The 16,286-nt window shown below is 38.6% G+C and overlaps 2 pseudogenes; both read right to left on the bottom strand.

Annotated features, from left to right (window-relative positions):
• Positions 1-541: 541 nt before the first annotated feature.
• LOC121770263 lies at positions 542-7,472 on the bottom strand (annotated as a pseudogene).
• A 1,202-nt stretch (positions 7,473-8,674) lies between these two features.
• On the bottom strand, positions 8,675-13,083 carry LOC121770261 (annotated as a pseudogene).
• Positions 13,084-16,286: the final 3,203 nt, after the last annotated feature.

Raw genomic sequence — 16,286 nt, 5'->3', positions numbered from 1 at the left:
AGCCACTACCTATAATACCACTATATATGTTTACCCCCGCTACTAGTTACTAGTTAATTAATTAGTTATTATCTAACCACTTTGTGAGAGTGAAACATTAACGAATGACCTCCTATAGCCTATTCTAGATAAGTATTAGTAACTATAGAGACATGCATTGTTCGTGTGGCATTAGAATGCATATTGGGCCTGTTAGAAATTAATTATAATCGTATAATCAATTGGTGATAGGAGAAGTGACAAGTGCGACTTATATAATAGTTTTATAATCAATTGGTGATAGGAGAAGTGACAAGTGCGACTTATATAATGGTTTTAGTTCTCTTTTTATACTAATTGTGTGATGTTGTTAGTACTATTTATTTTTGTTTCATCCACCAACAAAGGCACCGGATTACTCTGTTGGTTGTGTCAGTAATCGGATTCTTCATCTTTCCAACTTTGTGGGCTCTTTCATGTGTTTCTCGGTGTTTGCTGAGTATTTAAGTTTCAAAACTAAGAAAAAAACTTAACGCATTCTAACAATTGATTAGTTCCTTAATTAATTAGTTGTAGAAAAGTTTACCTCTTGGTTGATTGTGGGATGTAGCCATCCAGTGTTTACTGCTTTGATGGTTGCTATTGCCTCCATTCCACCGGCAGCTCCCATCGCGTGTCCAATAATTGACTGATGAAAACAAATGATTGAAATCGTAAATATTGAACCTTAATTAATTATTGGAAATATAATTTTTATACCTTGGTGGCACTGATCTTCAAGTGAGAGGTGTTGTGGAATACTTTCTTGATGGCTTTTAATTCAGCCAGATCTCCAAGTGGGGTTGATGTTAACCTCTTCAGCAGAAACTCCAGCATCTTCCAAAGCCTTTATTATGCAAGATGCAACGGCAAGCCCATCGGGGTGTGGATTTGTGATGTGATGACGTGACCGCGCCTCCCAAATACTCCGCATGCATAAACCCTAGCCCCTCTTTTCATCGCGTGCTCCATGCTTTCCATTATCTGAATTTGCATCGTTATGTTGATGTCGTAACTTAGGAGTGTTAGGCTAAATTTATTTTATAGAATTTATAACAACTTAGAAAATATTTCAAGAGCTACTATGACGATTTAATAACTTAATAATGAGTTGTATACGGATAGTATAGTTTATAAGTTGAAAAGAAAATTACGAACTAGAATAATAAAATCCCTCTTAATGATAAATGTAATAACCTTTTAAATTCCCAATAAGAGATTGTGTGTTTTTTTAGTCATTATATAGACCTTTTTGTAAGGCTCTGTCAAACATTATGCAATTATTGTTGAAGTTTGCCTACAAACTTTGACTTTTGTCAAACTTTCTCATCCCACATCGATGGGGAGTTAGAAGTTGGGGGAGTAGCTGCCTATAAAAGGAGCACTCTCCCCTCATTTGTAATGTACCTCAAATATTGTATTCTCTTCTCCGTCTAAATATAAGCGGGCTCTGCAGAGGGTGCTCGGAGACGTAGGCAATTTGGCCGAATTCCGTTATCAAAGTTTCGGGTGTGTTCTTTCTTTATTATTTATTTTGTTCCGCATTTATTTCTGGGTTTATTTTCTGTTGGGATATTGTATTCAATATTATTTGCGGGTTTGGTAGTAGTGTTTTGTACGGTTCTTTTGGGTGTTTTTATATTGTGATAAATACACCGACTGATAAATTCTGTTAGGAATCTGGTATTTAAGAGGGACCGTGTCCCCGCCAGTCTTTCCAAAGAATTTATTTGGAGAAGTAATTTTATCGAGTAGACCCCATTAGGTTAACTCTGAAATTACTGAATCGGTTCATTTCACTATTTGAGAGAAAATTACCCGGTTTTCTCAACAAGTGGTATCAGAGCCAAAGGTTCGTCCTTGGTTATGTTTGTTTGTAATATTGAATACTTTATTTTGAGTCTGTAATGGCGGGTAATGATCAAGAAACAAGACTAGTTCTTCGTCATCGTGGTCGAGGTTTCCACTGTCAAATATGAAATTGACGGTGGAGATATTTGACGGTACTGGCCATTTTGGTATGTGGCTGGGGGAGGTTCTAGACTCTCTTTTCCAACAGGGTCTTGACATTTCCATTGAAGAAAAGAAACCAGAAGATATAGATGATAAAGATTGGAGTACCATAAATCGGTTAGCTTGCGGAACAATTCGGTCGTGTCTGTCCAGGGAGCAGAAGTATGCTGTCAAGAATGAGACTTCTGCACATAGATTGTGGATGACACTGGAGGACAAATTTCTGAAGGAGAGTGGTCAGAATAAGCTCCTTATGAAGAAAAAGGTTGTTCCGATTTGAATACCGACCAGGTACCACTATGAATTAACACATTACTTTGTTTAACCAATTAGTAGCAGACCTGCTAAATTTAGATGTGAAATTTGAGGATGAGGATCTGGCATTGATGTTGTTGTCGTCTCTACCTGATGAATTTGAACATCTGGAGACCACATTACTCCACGGTAAAGAGAATGTGTCTTTAGATACTGTATGTTCTGCTTTGTATAGTCATGAATTGCGAAAGGCAGATAAAATGAAAGGCAAAGCAGTTACAGATTAAGCATTAGTGGCAAGAGGTCGTCAACAAGGCCGATCAAAGAAGAGAAGAGGAAGGTCCAAATCGAAAAGGCGAGTTGCCAAAGATGAGTGTGCTTTCTGTTATGAGAAAGGACATTGGAAGAAAGACTGCCCAAAGTTGAAGAAGAAAGAAAAGGCTTCGCAAGATGCAAATGTTGCTGAATGCAAAAATGATGTGGAGTCAGATTGTTCTTTGACGGTTTCACTTTCAACATCGCATCCAGACGAGTGGATATTGGATTCAGGTTGCACCTATCATATGTGTCCCATCAGGGAGTGGTTCTTTGATTTCGAAGAACTCAATGGCAGACTTGTTTACATGGGGAATGACAGTCCATGTAAGACAGCCGGGATAGGCTCAATCAAGCTACGGAATCAGGATGGATCCACAAGAATTTTGAAGGATGTGCGGTACGTGCCCCAGTTGAAGAAGAATCTCATCTCATTGGGGCCTTAGAATCTAAAGGCCTAGTTGTGATGATGCGAGATGGAATTCTTAAAGCAACTTCAGGAGCATTGGTGATGCTGAAAGGCGTGAGGAAGAACAATTTGTATTACTACCAAGTAGTACAGTTGTTGGGACAGTAGCAACTGCAACTTCGAGTAATAAGAAGGATGCAGAGGCGACGAAGCTTTGGCATTTGCGATTGGGACATGCTGGTGAGAGATCATTGCAAATTCTCGCCAAGCAAAGATTATTGAAAGGTACGAAGTCTTGGAAATTAGAGTTTTGCGAGCATTGTGTTCTGGGAAAACAGCGAAGAGTGAAATTTGGCACTGCAATCCATAATACAAACGAAATTCTGGATTACGTGCACTCAGATGTGTGGGGACCTGCCAAGACTCCGTCACTTGGAGGTAGACACTATTTTGTCACTTTTGTTGATGATTTTTCCAAGAGAGTTTGGGTGTACACTATGAAGAGCAAAAATGAAGTCCTTGGGATTTTTCTGAAATGGAAAGCTCAAGTTGAAAATCAGATGGGGAGGAAGATCAAGGTTCTCCGATCTGACAACGGTGGAGAATACAAGAGTAATAATTTCCAAGATGTATGCCAAGAGTGTGGCATAGTTCGGCACTTCACAGTGAGAAATACACCACAGCAGAATGGAGTGTCAGAGCGTATGAATCGAACACTAGTGGAGAAAGTTCGTTATATGCTGTCTAATGCTGGGCTAGACAGAAAATTTTGGGCTGAGGCCATCACATACGCTCAACACATTGTCAATCGTTTGCCATGTTCTGCCATTGATGGCAAGACTCCTTTAGAGGTATGGTCCGATAAACCTGCAACTGATTATGATTCTTTGCGTATTTTTGGTTCTATTGCATATTATCATGTGACTGAGTCAAAATTGGATCCACGTGCAAAGAAGGCTTTGTTTATGGGTTTCAGTGCTGGTGTTAAAGGATATCGGTTATGGTGTTTGGAGTCTAAGAAGACGATTGTAAGTAGGGATGTTACCTTTGATGAATCTTCCATGTTGAATAAGGTAAATCCAAATAGTAGTGATACTTCGCAGCAGGTGGAGTATACACCGAAGCAGGTGGAGTTCGAAGAAGCAGTTGTGATCCCAACTACGAACACCACAAATGACTCTCCTAAGGAAGAAGAAGAGTCAGATGATGAAGAGGTTCCACCCCAAGAACCTTCGCAGCAATCAGAGCCAATTGCAGTCAGGCGAACGAGGCGGGAAAATAAGAAACCTGCTCGATTTGCGGATATGGTAGCATATGCGCTTCCAGTTGTTGATGATGTTCCATGTATCTTTTCGAAAGCTATTGAAAGTTCAAAAAGCGATGGTTGGAAAGGTGCTTTGGAAGAAGAGATGCAATCTCTTCAGAAGAACAAGACGTGGAAGCTGATGCCATTGCCGAAAGGCAATAAGGCAATTGGATGTAAATGAGTTTTTGCAAAGAAAGAAGGATTTCCTAACAAAGATGATGTTCGCTACAAAGCAAGATTGGTAGCTAAAGGCTACGCCCAGAAGGAGGGAATTGATTACAATGATGTATTTTCTCCTGTTGTTAAACATTCCTCAATTAGAATTTTGTTGGCTTTGGTAGCGCAGTTGAATTTGGAGCTAGCTCAACTTGATGTGAAGACCGCGTTTTTACACGGTGATCTGAAGGAGGAAATCTATATGACCCAACCGGAGGGATTCAAGGTTGCTGGTAAAGAAAATTGGGTTTGCAAATTGTACAAATCGTTGTACGGATTGAAGCAGTCTTCAAGACAATGGTACAAACGGTTTGACGAGTTTATGAAGGATCAGATGTACACAAGAAGCAAATACGACCACTGTGTGTATTTGCGCAGACTTCAAGATGGTTCCTACATCTACCTACTCTTATACGTTGATGATATGCTGATAGCATCAAAGAGCCAAGTTGAAATTGACAGATTGAAGGCTCAGTTGAGTAATGAGTTCGAGATGAAGGATTTGGGGGAAGCCAAGAAGATTCTCGGCATGGAGATAACAAGAGATAGAAAAGGAGGCAAGCTTTGGCTAACACAGAAGCAGTATTTGACCAAAGTACTACAGCGTTTTGGTATAAATGATGATTTCAAACCTGTAAGTACCCCACTTGCTCCTCATTTGAAACTTAGTTCTCAGTTATCTCCAAATACGGAAGATGAGCGAGAATATATGGCGAAGGTTCCCTATGCTAACGCAGTTGGAAGCTTGATGTATGCAATGGTGTGTACAAGACCAGACATTTCACAGGCCGTTGGTACTGTGAGCAGATACATGCATGATCCAGGAAAGGGTCATTGGCAAGCTGTGAAATGGATTCTGCGGTATATCAAAGATACTGTAGATATTGGTTTGTTGTTTGAGCAGGATAAATCACTTGGTCATTTTGCAGTTGGATATTATGATTCCGACTATGCTGGTGATTTGGATAAGCGAAGATCTACTATGGGCTATTTGTTCACTTTAGCGAGTGCGCCAAATAGTTGGAAGTCTACCTTGCAGTCAACGGTAGCTTTGTCTACGACAGAGGCAGAGTACATGGCCATTACTGAAGCTGTGAAGGAGGCAATTTGGCTTCATAGGTTGCTGAAAGAATTGAGTGTTGGTCAGAAACAACTTGAAGTATATTCTGACAGCCAGAGTGCTATTCATTTAGCAAAGAATCAGGTCTTTCATGCAAGGACGAAGCACAATGATGTTCGCTATCATTTTGTGCGGGAAATTCTCGAAAAAGAGGAAATTGTCATTCGAAAGGTTCTGACTTTGGAGAATCATGCAGATATGTTGACCAAGGTGGTGACGAGGGCCAAGTTTGAACATTGTTTGGACTTGGTTAATATTCTGCGATTTGGAGCTGGCGCTTGACTGTGCCAATATGAAAGCACCGCGAGTCGTCTGTTTAGAGAGAGAAGATTTGTGTTCGGTGGGATTTGAAATTTTGCCAAGGTGGAGATTTGTTGAAGTTTGCCTACAAACTTTGACTTTTGTCAAACTTTCTCATCCCACATCGATGGGGAGTTAGAAGTTGGGGGGAGTAGCTGCCTATAAAAGGAGCACTCTCCCCTCATTTGTAATGTACCTTAAATATTGTATTCTCTTCTCCGTCTAAATATAAGCGGGCTCTGCAGAGGGTGCTCGGAGACGTAGGCAATTTGGCCGAACTCCGTTATCAAAGTTTCGGGTGTGTTCTTTCTTTATTATTTATTTTGTTCCGCATTTATTTCTGGGTTTATTTTCTGTTGGGATATTGTATTCAATATTATTTGCGGGTTTGGTAGTAGTGTTTTGTACGGTTATTTTGAGTGTTTTTATATTGTGATAAATACACCGACTTATAAATTATGTTAGGAATCTGATATTTAAGAGGGACAGTGTCCCCGCCAGTCTTTCCAAAGAATTTATTTGGAGAAGTAATTTTATCAAGTAGACCCCATTGGGTTAACTCTAAAATTACTGAATCGGTTCATTTCACTATTTGAGAGAAAATTACCCGGTTTTCTCAACAATTATTGTGTGCATTGATATAATAGTTGAGTCTATAGACTCTGTTATTTAAAAATAGAAACTTTTGAAACAAATATATTCAGTAACATACCAAAACAGCAGCGCCCTCTCCCATGCCAAAACCATCGCTGTGTAACATACCTTATGTGGGTCTTCGTTTCTGTGAGACAAGGCCCTGCAGGTTATGAATCCACCGAGTCCGAGCGGTATGATTGCAGCGTCGGTCCCACTGGCCACCATGACGTCCGTGTCACCTCGTCTGATGTGGTTTGCGGCAGCGTTAAAGCAGTAGTTTGAAGTGGCACTAGATGCTGAGACCGACCAAGACGGCCGGTGTCGATAGCCAGCAACGCGGACCCCATGTTCGATACAGAACGTGGAATGAAAAATGGACTTATTTTCTTATTCCCCTTATCGAGCAAGGCTTCCATTCCATCACTGAAACCCATCTGGTTTCCCATTCCTGATCCCACCATCACTCCCATTCTCGTCTTGTCCATTTGCTAAAAATGAATCTAATCAAATTGCTTGCATTTCGAAATTCAACCTTTAAAAAATTGAAATTAAAAAATGAAATTAATTCTCACGGCGTCAATAACTTGTTTGCCAAGGTTAGCATCATCGAGAGCCCTTTTTCCGGCAACCAAACAATATTTCCAGCAATCGTCGAGACGGCGATCATTCTTCCCGTCGATGTATCCCTCCGAAGAGAAGCCGCGAATCTGGGCGGCGATCTTAACAGAGAAATCTGATGTATCAAATCTGTCGATGAGAGTGATGCCGCTCTCTCCAGCCAGCAATTTGTTGTAGTAAACATCAATGTCACTTCCAAACACAGAAACAAGCCCCATTCCACTTATCACTATCCTTTTCTTCGGAGAAGTGGAAGAAGAAGCCATTGCCTTCATCAATATATTATATATACACAGAGTTACATGATCAAAACATGAAAAAGGAAGTATTAGGAATTAAAGTGTTAATTTACCTGATGAAGTTGTAAGGAACAGCTTAGGGTTTGTTGATTGAGTAAGCAGAGTAGAAAAACAAGATGCTAACATAATGCTGCACATGCATCATTCATGATTCATATTTTTTATAGGGAAAGTCAATTCTCATCTTTCTTGTTTAGAGTATTGAGCTAGAATTAATTATTGCGAATAAAACATGTAAACAGCAAGTCAAGCCAATACGTGGGCGACGGTTGCTGGGCTCTATTTCTCATAGATGGGCCAATTCCAAAGTTCTGTTGCTGCGTAAGTGGGCTGATTATGGCGCTTATTTGGGCCGCCACTTGGGCTATTCAAAAACTTGTATTTGAATTTCAATTAGTAATATAATTCCAATTACAAAATTAATTTATTAATTGAATTAAAATATTGTGATTTTTTTATTAGTTTTGTGAAAAAATAGTAGTAAATTTTTTTTATATTAATTTGTAAGTAATATTAAAAGTACAACTATATTAAGTTTAGAATTATTATAGATTAGAGAATAAATTTACTAAATAAATTGTGATTTATATTATATATTGTGTGTTTTCCCACAAATTATAAGTCTTTTTTTTAAATAAGGGTATCGTCCATCATAATTGTTTGATTTCGAATCTTTTTGACCACAAAATATTTGCTCTTAATCCACAAAATATATTATTATAGGCTCATCCATTGGAATCTTTTTGACCACAAAATATTTGCTCTTAATCCACAAAATATATTATTATAGGCTCATCCATTGTTGGTTTCAAGTAATAATGTGATTGGCTCATTTCCATCGGTACCTCTTACAAAAGTGTCTTGTGTTTACAAATTTTGAATTTTCCATTATATTTCTCTATACATTTATTTTTAAAGATAATAATATAATGCAATAACTTTATTTTCATCAGTTACTATTAGTCCCCTCACGTAATTAGGATCCATAGTCGTTAATTAGTATCCAATGGAAATGGAATAATCTATTAATCTCTCAAAGAATATGTTTAATATCGTATAATACTTCCAAACATAAAACTATACTATTTGTGAATGGACAATCAACTTTTCTATGCGTTCAAAATTTCATACACCAAATAAAAATGTGCACAGAAAAATGTGAGGACATTTTAATGGTAGTTGAATGGGGCGAAGACAACTACTGAATTGTGGCCTCCAAATCCAAATGAGTTGGATATAGCTGCAATAGAGTAACATAATCTTAATCAGTAGACATTCTACTTAATTAACTACATTTTGATTCAAAATAGTTGAAAATTTCATACCAACATTTACTTGATGTTGTTTCTTCACATATGGGACAGTGTCAATGGTGACTTCAACCTCCAACTCCTACACATATATTTTATAGTTAGGATTAGGAAATGGTCGCACTCAACATAATTAATAATCCTAGCCAATGCAGAAATTAGGTTAATTACATCTTGGTTGAGTGTGGGATGTAACCAGCCAGTGTTAATTTCTTTAATAGTCGCTATTGCTTCCAGCCGACCTGCAGCTCCCAGTCCATGTCCGATCATTGACTAATATTAACAAATTATTGAAATTAGTCATAAAATTGATTTATTATTAGCCTTGTTGTTGGAAATTAAATACTACTCCCTCCGTCCCAACTTAAAAGTCCTAATTAGTTAGGGCACGGGTTTTAAGAAATGTAAAAAAAAGTGGGTTGAATAAGCTAGTGGAATATGAGTCTCACTTATATATAGTATTACTTTTATAATAAAATGTGAGTGGAATAAGTTAATGGAATATGTGGCCTACTTATCATTTATGATAAAAATGAAATAGGACTCTTAAGTTGGGACGGATGAAAATGACAAATTAGAACTCTTAAGTTGGGACGGAGGGAGTAGTAATTAATTTGACATTGGTGGCATTCATCTTCAAGTTAGGGGTGTTTTTTAATACACTATTGATGGATTTAACCTCAGCCAGATCTCCAGCTGGAGTTGATGTTGCATGAGCATTTACATAATTAACCTGTCATGCATTGCAAATTTTAAAATCTTATTCATTTTAAGCAAAATAGTCAAAAAAAAGGAAATTAGGGTATAGGGTTTAAAAACCTGTTCAGCAGACACTCCAGCATCTTTCAAAGCCTTGATTATGGAAGACGCGACGACAAGACCATCAAGTGATGAGCATCACATGTAGCCGTGCCTCCGCGTAAACCCTAACCCCTCTTTTCATGGCATGCTCCATGCTCTCCATGACCTGAGCTTTCATAACTTATACTAGTAAGATATACTCCCTCCGTCCCATTTTAGGAGTTCCGGTTGATCAATTTCGGGCGTCCCTCTTTAGGAGTCCCGGTTGAGATAAACTAATAAAAAATGCCTACAAAGTAAGTAAAAAAGTGTTAAAAGTGAGTCCCAACATCCACTACAACATTTATTTATTACACACTCAAACACTTTCTTAAAACATGTGTCCGACTCAACCGGGACTCCTAAAGCGGGACGGAGGGAGTATTAATTACTCTGTCGGTCCTATTATAAGTGATCCAATAATTTTGACACGTCGATTAAGGAAGTTATAGTACTTTACGTGCAACGTAAATATAGGTGAAAAAAACATGCCACTTATATAAATTAGGTGAGTGACATACCAAAACAGCAGCACCTTCTCCCATGACAAATCCGTCGCGGTGTAGGTCCCACGGCTCTGTGAGACAAGGCTCTGCAGGCTATGCAACCTCCTAGTCCAAGTGGCACAACTGCTGCATCGGTCCCACCAGCCACCATGACGTCTGCGTCGCCTCGTCTGATGTGGTTCGTGGCGGCGTGGAAGCAGTAGTTTGCAATGGCGCAAGCTGCTGCGATGGAGTAAGTGGGCCCCGTCAAACCGGCGTCCATAGCCAGCAAGGGAGAGCCCAATGTAAGACCATCTCCAACCATTTACACCAAACTCAAACTCATTTTTAAATATATGTCATACCTAAAAGTAGTTTTACTCCAACCATTTACACCAAATTCAAAATTTACACAATTTTTGAGTTTGTCTCACAAAATTTTTGGGGTAACACCATATTTGGTGTTGTTTCACAAAAAAACACCAAAAATGCGTTTGAGTTTGGTGTATGGTTGGAGAAAATTTCTACATCAAAACTCATTTTTAGAGTATGGTTGGAGATGGTCTTAGATAAAGAATATGGAGTAAAAAAAGGACTTATTTTCTTATTCCCCTTTAGGAGTAGCGGCGGATGGAGGTGGGGTCGCGTGGGGTCGGCAGACCCCACCGCCGACTCCGTCGACAATGGGATAAAATTACCCTCCATCAACCTCCGACCCCACGGCGTTCCTGCCCTGTCGCCTACTCTTCGTCGTCATTCTTCACTTCTGATCTATGAAGCGGTGGCGCTTATTATCTAACAAAAACTCCCACCGCCCATTCTCTTAAAAAAAAACTCTCACCGCCCGCTTATTCTCTAATTTTAATTAAAAGTAGGTTGTCTTACAAGTGGTCCTTTTATTAGGTTTATAAAACTTGTGTTTTTACAGCCCAATTTTTTAAATATTATTCCAATTCCTAACAAATTCAAGCAGAATTAAAAATTTGACTTCTGATAGGCGATGTCAGTAATTTTGAAGTAACCAATTCTTGCTGAGCATTTGCAGAAAGAATTATTTTTTTTTGATTTTATAGTAATAATCATTTTTTTTAAAAAATTTCTTTTATTAGCTGATTCTATTTACCCTAACTTAAATAATAGATATCATAATTATCCTTATATTTTACTACAAACTTAAATGATTTGTTTTAAATCTATTAAAGTATTGATTTTCGTTACTTTACTTCTAGGTTAATGGAAAAAAAACCTCATGTTTTTATCTATTCTTCTAATGTTGAACAAAAACCACAATGATTGAAAAATCATGGAGTAGTTGATAACAATCTTGACGAGATTAAAATTGATAAAAGAAAAATTAAGGTTAATCTAAGATTACGAGATTCTATTGATAGTTTTTATGTGAACATTCGAGATCATATTCGTAGAGAATATGTAGTCAAAGGTCCTTGTCAATCAAAAGACCATGATTTCCAAAATAACTAACTAGAAACTCAAAAGATATGAGAAGTTTTAGGATGTTTGTATAAAGACTATGTTTGACTTGAATATAGTATGAAAAAAGATGTTGGATATTGCTTTCGGTATTTTTTTTCAAGCGCGATTATTTATATTTTAATATTTTATTAGAAATAATTATTTAAATATTATATTATTTTTAGTTCGACCCCACAGTTCTAAATTCTTGGATCCGCCATTGTTTTAGAGTAAGGCTTCAACTCCATTAGTGAAACCCATCTGGTTTCCCATTCCTGATCCCACCAACACTCCCATTCTCGTCTTGTCCATCTGCAACGTAACATATTTCCATTTTTTTATGTTGCACAAAATTTATCAAATTTCACTTTTATCATTTTTTTTCAATAATCCACACTTTCCATTAATTTATTCACACTTATATTTTATTATAAAACTTATATATAAAATAGGATTCATATTGCACTAATTTTTCAATCTACTTTCCATTATATTTATGAAAATCTGTGTTGGATCAACATGTGACAAACTTTGAGGAAATAAGGGATAATTGTTCAATTACAAAAATAAAAAGTACTAGCAAGTACGATTAAAATATAAAGAGAAAAATTGGCAAATAAATCTCAATAGATGATCAAGTTTTGATATGTTTCACAGCTTTCAAAATCTGAAAATTAAATCACGAATGATAAAAATTTTGCAATTATCCCATCTGCCTTATTTCCGGCGAAATATACATGATGTGAATTAAAGTAAAAAGATTTTAGTAAGTATAGTAATTAAGGCGAAGTCAATATTTTTTATGTGGCGAGCTTAATGATTATTATGGTGATTTGCATGCACCTCAAAAAGATAAAAGAAATATTTTGATGTGTTATCAAAATTTTTATTTTGTAAGTTTAAGAAGATGCAAATTCCTCACTTAACAGTGTCAACAACTTGTTTCCCAAGAGCAGCATCATCAAGAGCCCTTTTGCCGGCAACCAAACTATATCTCCAGCAATCATCGAGACGACGATCATCCTTCCCGTTGATGTATCCCTCCGAAGAGAAGCAGTGTATCTGCCCCGCAATCTTAACAGTGAAATCTGACGTATCAAATCTGTCAATGGGAGTGATGCCACTCTCTCCATCAAGCAACTTCTTGTAGTAAACATCAATGTCACTTCCAAAAACAGAAACAAGTCCCATCCCACTTATAACTATTCTTTTCTTGGGATTTGTTTCTCTCTTTGGAGAGGAAACTGTTGGAGTTGGAGATGCCATTGATTTGATCTTCTCATGTCTTCCTGCTCAAAACATATCATAATTTAGATCAAAATAGTATATACCTAAGTAAATAATAACATAATGAAGAAATGGTGCAGCAAGAAAAATAGAATGTGTAGTTGAAAGAATGTAATGATCACCCGAAGATCTAACACTGTTGGGAAGAAAAGTTGAAGAAACTGCACATGCAATGCTTGACATTGTTACACTTGCTGATGATATTGTTTTTCTCTTTAATTTATAAGGAGAAAAGAAAAGTGAATGCTGATCATAACTTGTAGTTGATCAGTTGTGTAATAACTGCTTTGCGTAACCATTCTTCCAAATCACATAGCCTTACCATAGATACAGCTAATTAGTGGTAGGGCAAGATCCCTGAAATAGGCTCTAGGCTAAATACTTAAAAGAGGCCAGCCCAAAATAATATTTCTAGACTTTTGTGGTTAGCTAGAAATGGTTGTCTTGTCTTCCATACATTAGCGGATCCATAAATGAGACAATTTTATGTACTCCTATAAAATAAATTACAAAAGCAATACAAGTGGTGTAGTAAAAGTTGAGTTATGTATAAAATAACCATGTATTAAGTATGCATCAACAAAAAATTAAAACAAAGAAAATGATTCCATTAAGAATTGAAATCAAAACCTCATTCATCAAAGACGAATTACATTTTCACTAGACTTCACTTCATTAATTTTGACCTATATTGAACAACAATGATATATACAAATGTTTTGGCGATCATGATATTTTCCGATTCAATAATAAATAACAGTTAAGCTATCCAGGCTATCCGGGAAGTCGGCCACCCCCTCCCCCAATCCGGCAATGCTTCGAATATGTATAATAAGTCATAGTATAATTATTTAGGTCTTATAGTATTTTATGGAACATTATCATCCAACAATAACTTCATGAAGATCAAGTTTTGCAATACACATATACAACACAAAAAACGTACATACAACACACACTGCACACATTCACTAAACACACGCACTGCGCACGCACACACAATGCACATTGCACATAGACAATACACTATATACACACTGTAGGGACTAGAGATTTATGCTTCACAACCACAAAGAACTATAATCAAGTCTAACTTACTACATTAATAAAGGCAATAAGTACCGTAAGCAAATAAATAGCTATATTTAAATCTTTGTGGATACTATATAATTCAACAACAATAAATATGTATTTTAATGTACAAACCGGTAGGGGCAAGAGATTTTAGTAACTTTATTAATACTCTACAAAAAAATAGACATAAGGGCATCTCCAGTGGCTTTCGCCCATCAATAGCTCAGCCACAAACTCCTCCTGCCACATCATCAGCACTAAGCATCCTCCTGCCACATCATCAGGACAAGCAAATAGCCCAGCAATAGCCCAACAATAGCCTAGCCACATCACCCCTAATTATATAAAACAAATAATTGACAATCACACAAAATACGGAATTAAATTTACGACACAGATACGGGAAAATCCAATTATTTCATTTTAATTTTAAAAAAAAGTACATTTAAAAAAATTACATAATTAAAAAAAACTAACGTCGTGCAATCCTCCGCGCCCACAACTCTTCAATTAAATCCTTTTGGAGTCGAATATGAGCATCCGTTTGGCGCATGTCGGCATGTGCTTGGAGGAGGTCGGCTTCATTGTGCGGGACCCCATTTCGTACGTTGGGGGCGGCTATGCCGTGGCTTGGACCGGCTTCATTATCGTCGTTGGCCCAACTAGTCAGTCGTACACATTCATCTTCGACAATCATGTTGTGCATGATAATACATACGTACATTATATCAGCAATGCAGCCGATATGCTACAAACGCGTTGGACCCCTAATTGCCGCCCATCGAGACTGGAGCACACCAAATGCTCGCTCCACGTCCTTGCGCGCCGACTCCTGGCGTTCCGCAAAGTAGGACTTCCTCTCATCCGATGCGCATCTGATCGTCTTCACAAAGACGGGCCACCTAGGGTATATCCCATCCGCCAAGTAGTAGCACATATCATGCTGGGTCCCGTTGGCGACAAAACTGATGGCCGGACCGACGCCCTGGAACTGCTCGTTGAAAAGGGGCGATGAGTTGAAGACGTTGAGGTCGTTGTTCGACCCGGCTATCCCAAAATACGCATGCCAAATCCATAGCTGATAGTCAGCAACGGCCTCCAGGATCATCGTGGGATTATTTTCCTTGTAGCCGGTCGTGTAGAACCCCTTCCAAGCAGCGGGACAGTTCTTCCACTCCCAATGCATACAATCTATGCTGCCTAACATACCCGGGAACCCATGCTTCTCCCCGTGCATCTGCATCAGATACTGGCAGTCTTCGCGAGTAGGGCTTCTAAGGTACTGATCACGGAAAATTTCAATCACGCCCTGACAGAAATACTTCATACATTCAAGGGCAGTCGACTCACCGATGTGGAGGTACTCGTCCCACATGTCTCCCGCGCCTCCGTAGGCCAACTGCCTGATTGTCGCAGTGCACTTTTGAATAGGTGTGTGGCAGGGTATGCCAGCCGCATCGTGCCTGAAGCGGAAATACAGATATCGCTGCTCCAAGGCGTTAACAATATGCATAAACAGGGCTCTGCTCATCCTAAAACGGCGCCTGAAATGGTTGTCGTTGAACCTCGACTCCTGTGCGAAGTAGTCTGCGTATAGGCGCTGATGTACAGCTACGTGATCACGTTCAATCACTGTTCGGCGGTGGACAACTGGTCGTGGTCTAGGTCGAGGTACCGCCGGCTGCAAGGCCCTCTGCTGCAGCCGATCAATCTCACGGTTCGTATAGGCCTCTAACGCTTCGTTCATTCGACGATCGTACTCCTCATCATCCCCACCACTACCACCACTACTACCACCAACGTTGCTCATTTCCTGTTGTTGATCTTGTACAGAAATTAAGATAGAGAGATTACTCGTTAAAACAAGTGGTGCGAATGAAAATGACGTGCAAATCGTGCATATATAGTGTTTCGAAATTTTTTTTAAAAAACATTAAATTCGCTCGCCAATTGCTCGCCGGGCCTGAGCCTGCAATGGCGGCGAGCAGACCGGCGAGCGCATCGGCGAGTGCTCGCGAATCGGCCAGAGCTCGCCGAAATGGCGCTCGCCGGTTCCAATGGTTCGGCGAGCTGATGGATCTTTCAGTATCATCAAATTCTGTGTTGGAGCGCCATCAAATTCTGTGTTGGAGCTTTCAGTATCAGCGTCATATGGAACAACGGCGGATGGATCTCCATAGTTGTAGGCCTCCATACTATCCCCCATCAACGGATGTGTATTATATGTTGTATGTATAGTGTGTGTAGTATGTGTGCACTATGAGTGCGTATGTGTGTGCGCTCTATGAGAGTAATGTATGTATTGTGTGAAT

This window comes from Salvia splendens, chromosome 16 (genome assembly GCF_004379255.2).
Source record: "Salvia splendens isolate huo1 chromosome 16, SspV2, whole genome shotgun sequence".
NCBI lineage: Eukaryota > Viridiplantae > Streptophyta > Magnoliopsida > Lamiales > Lamiaceae > Salvia > Salvia splendens.
Note: the sequence above shows the minus strand (reverse complement) of the source record. Positions and strands in the feature narration are given on the sequence as shown.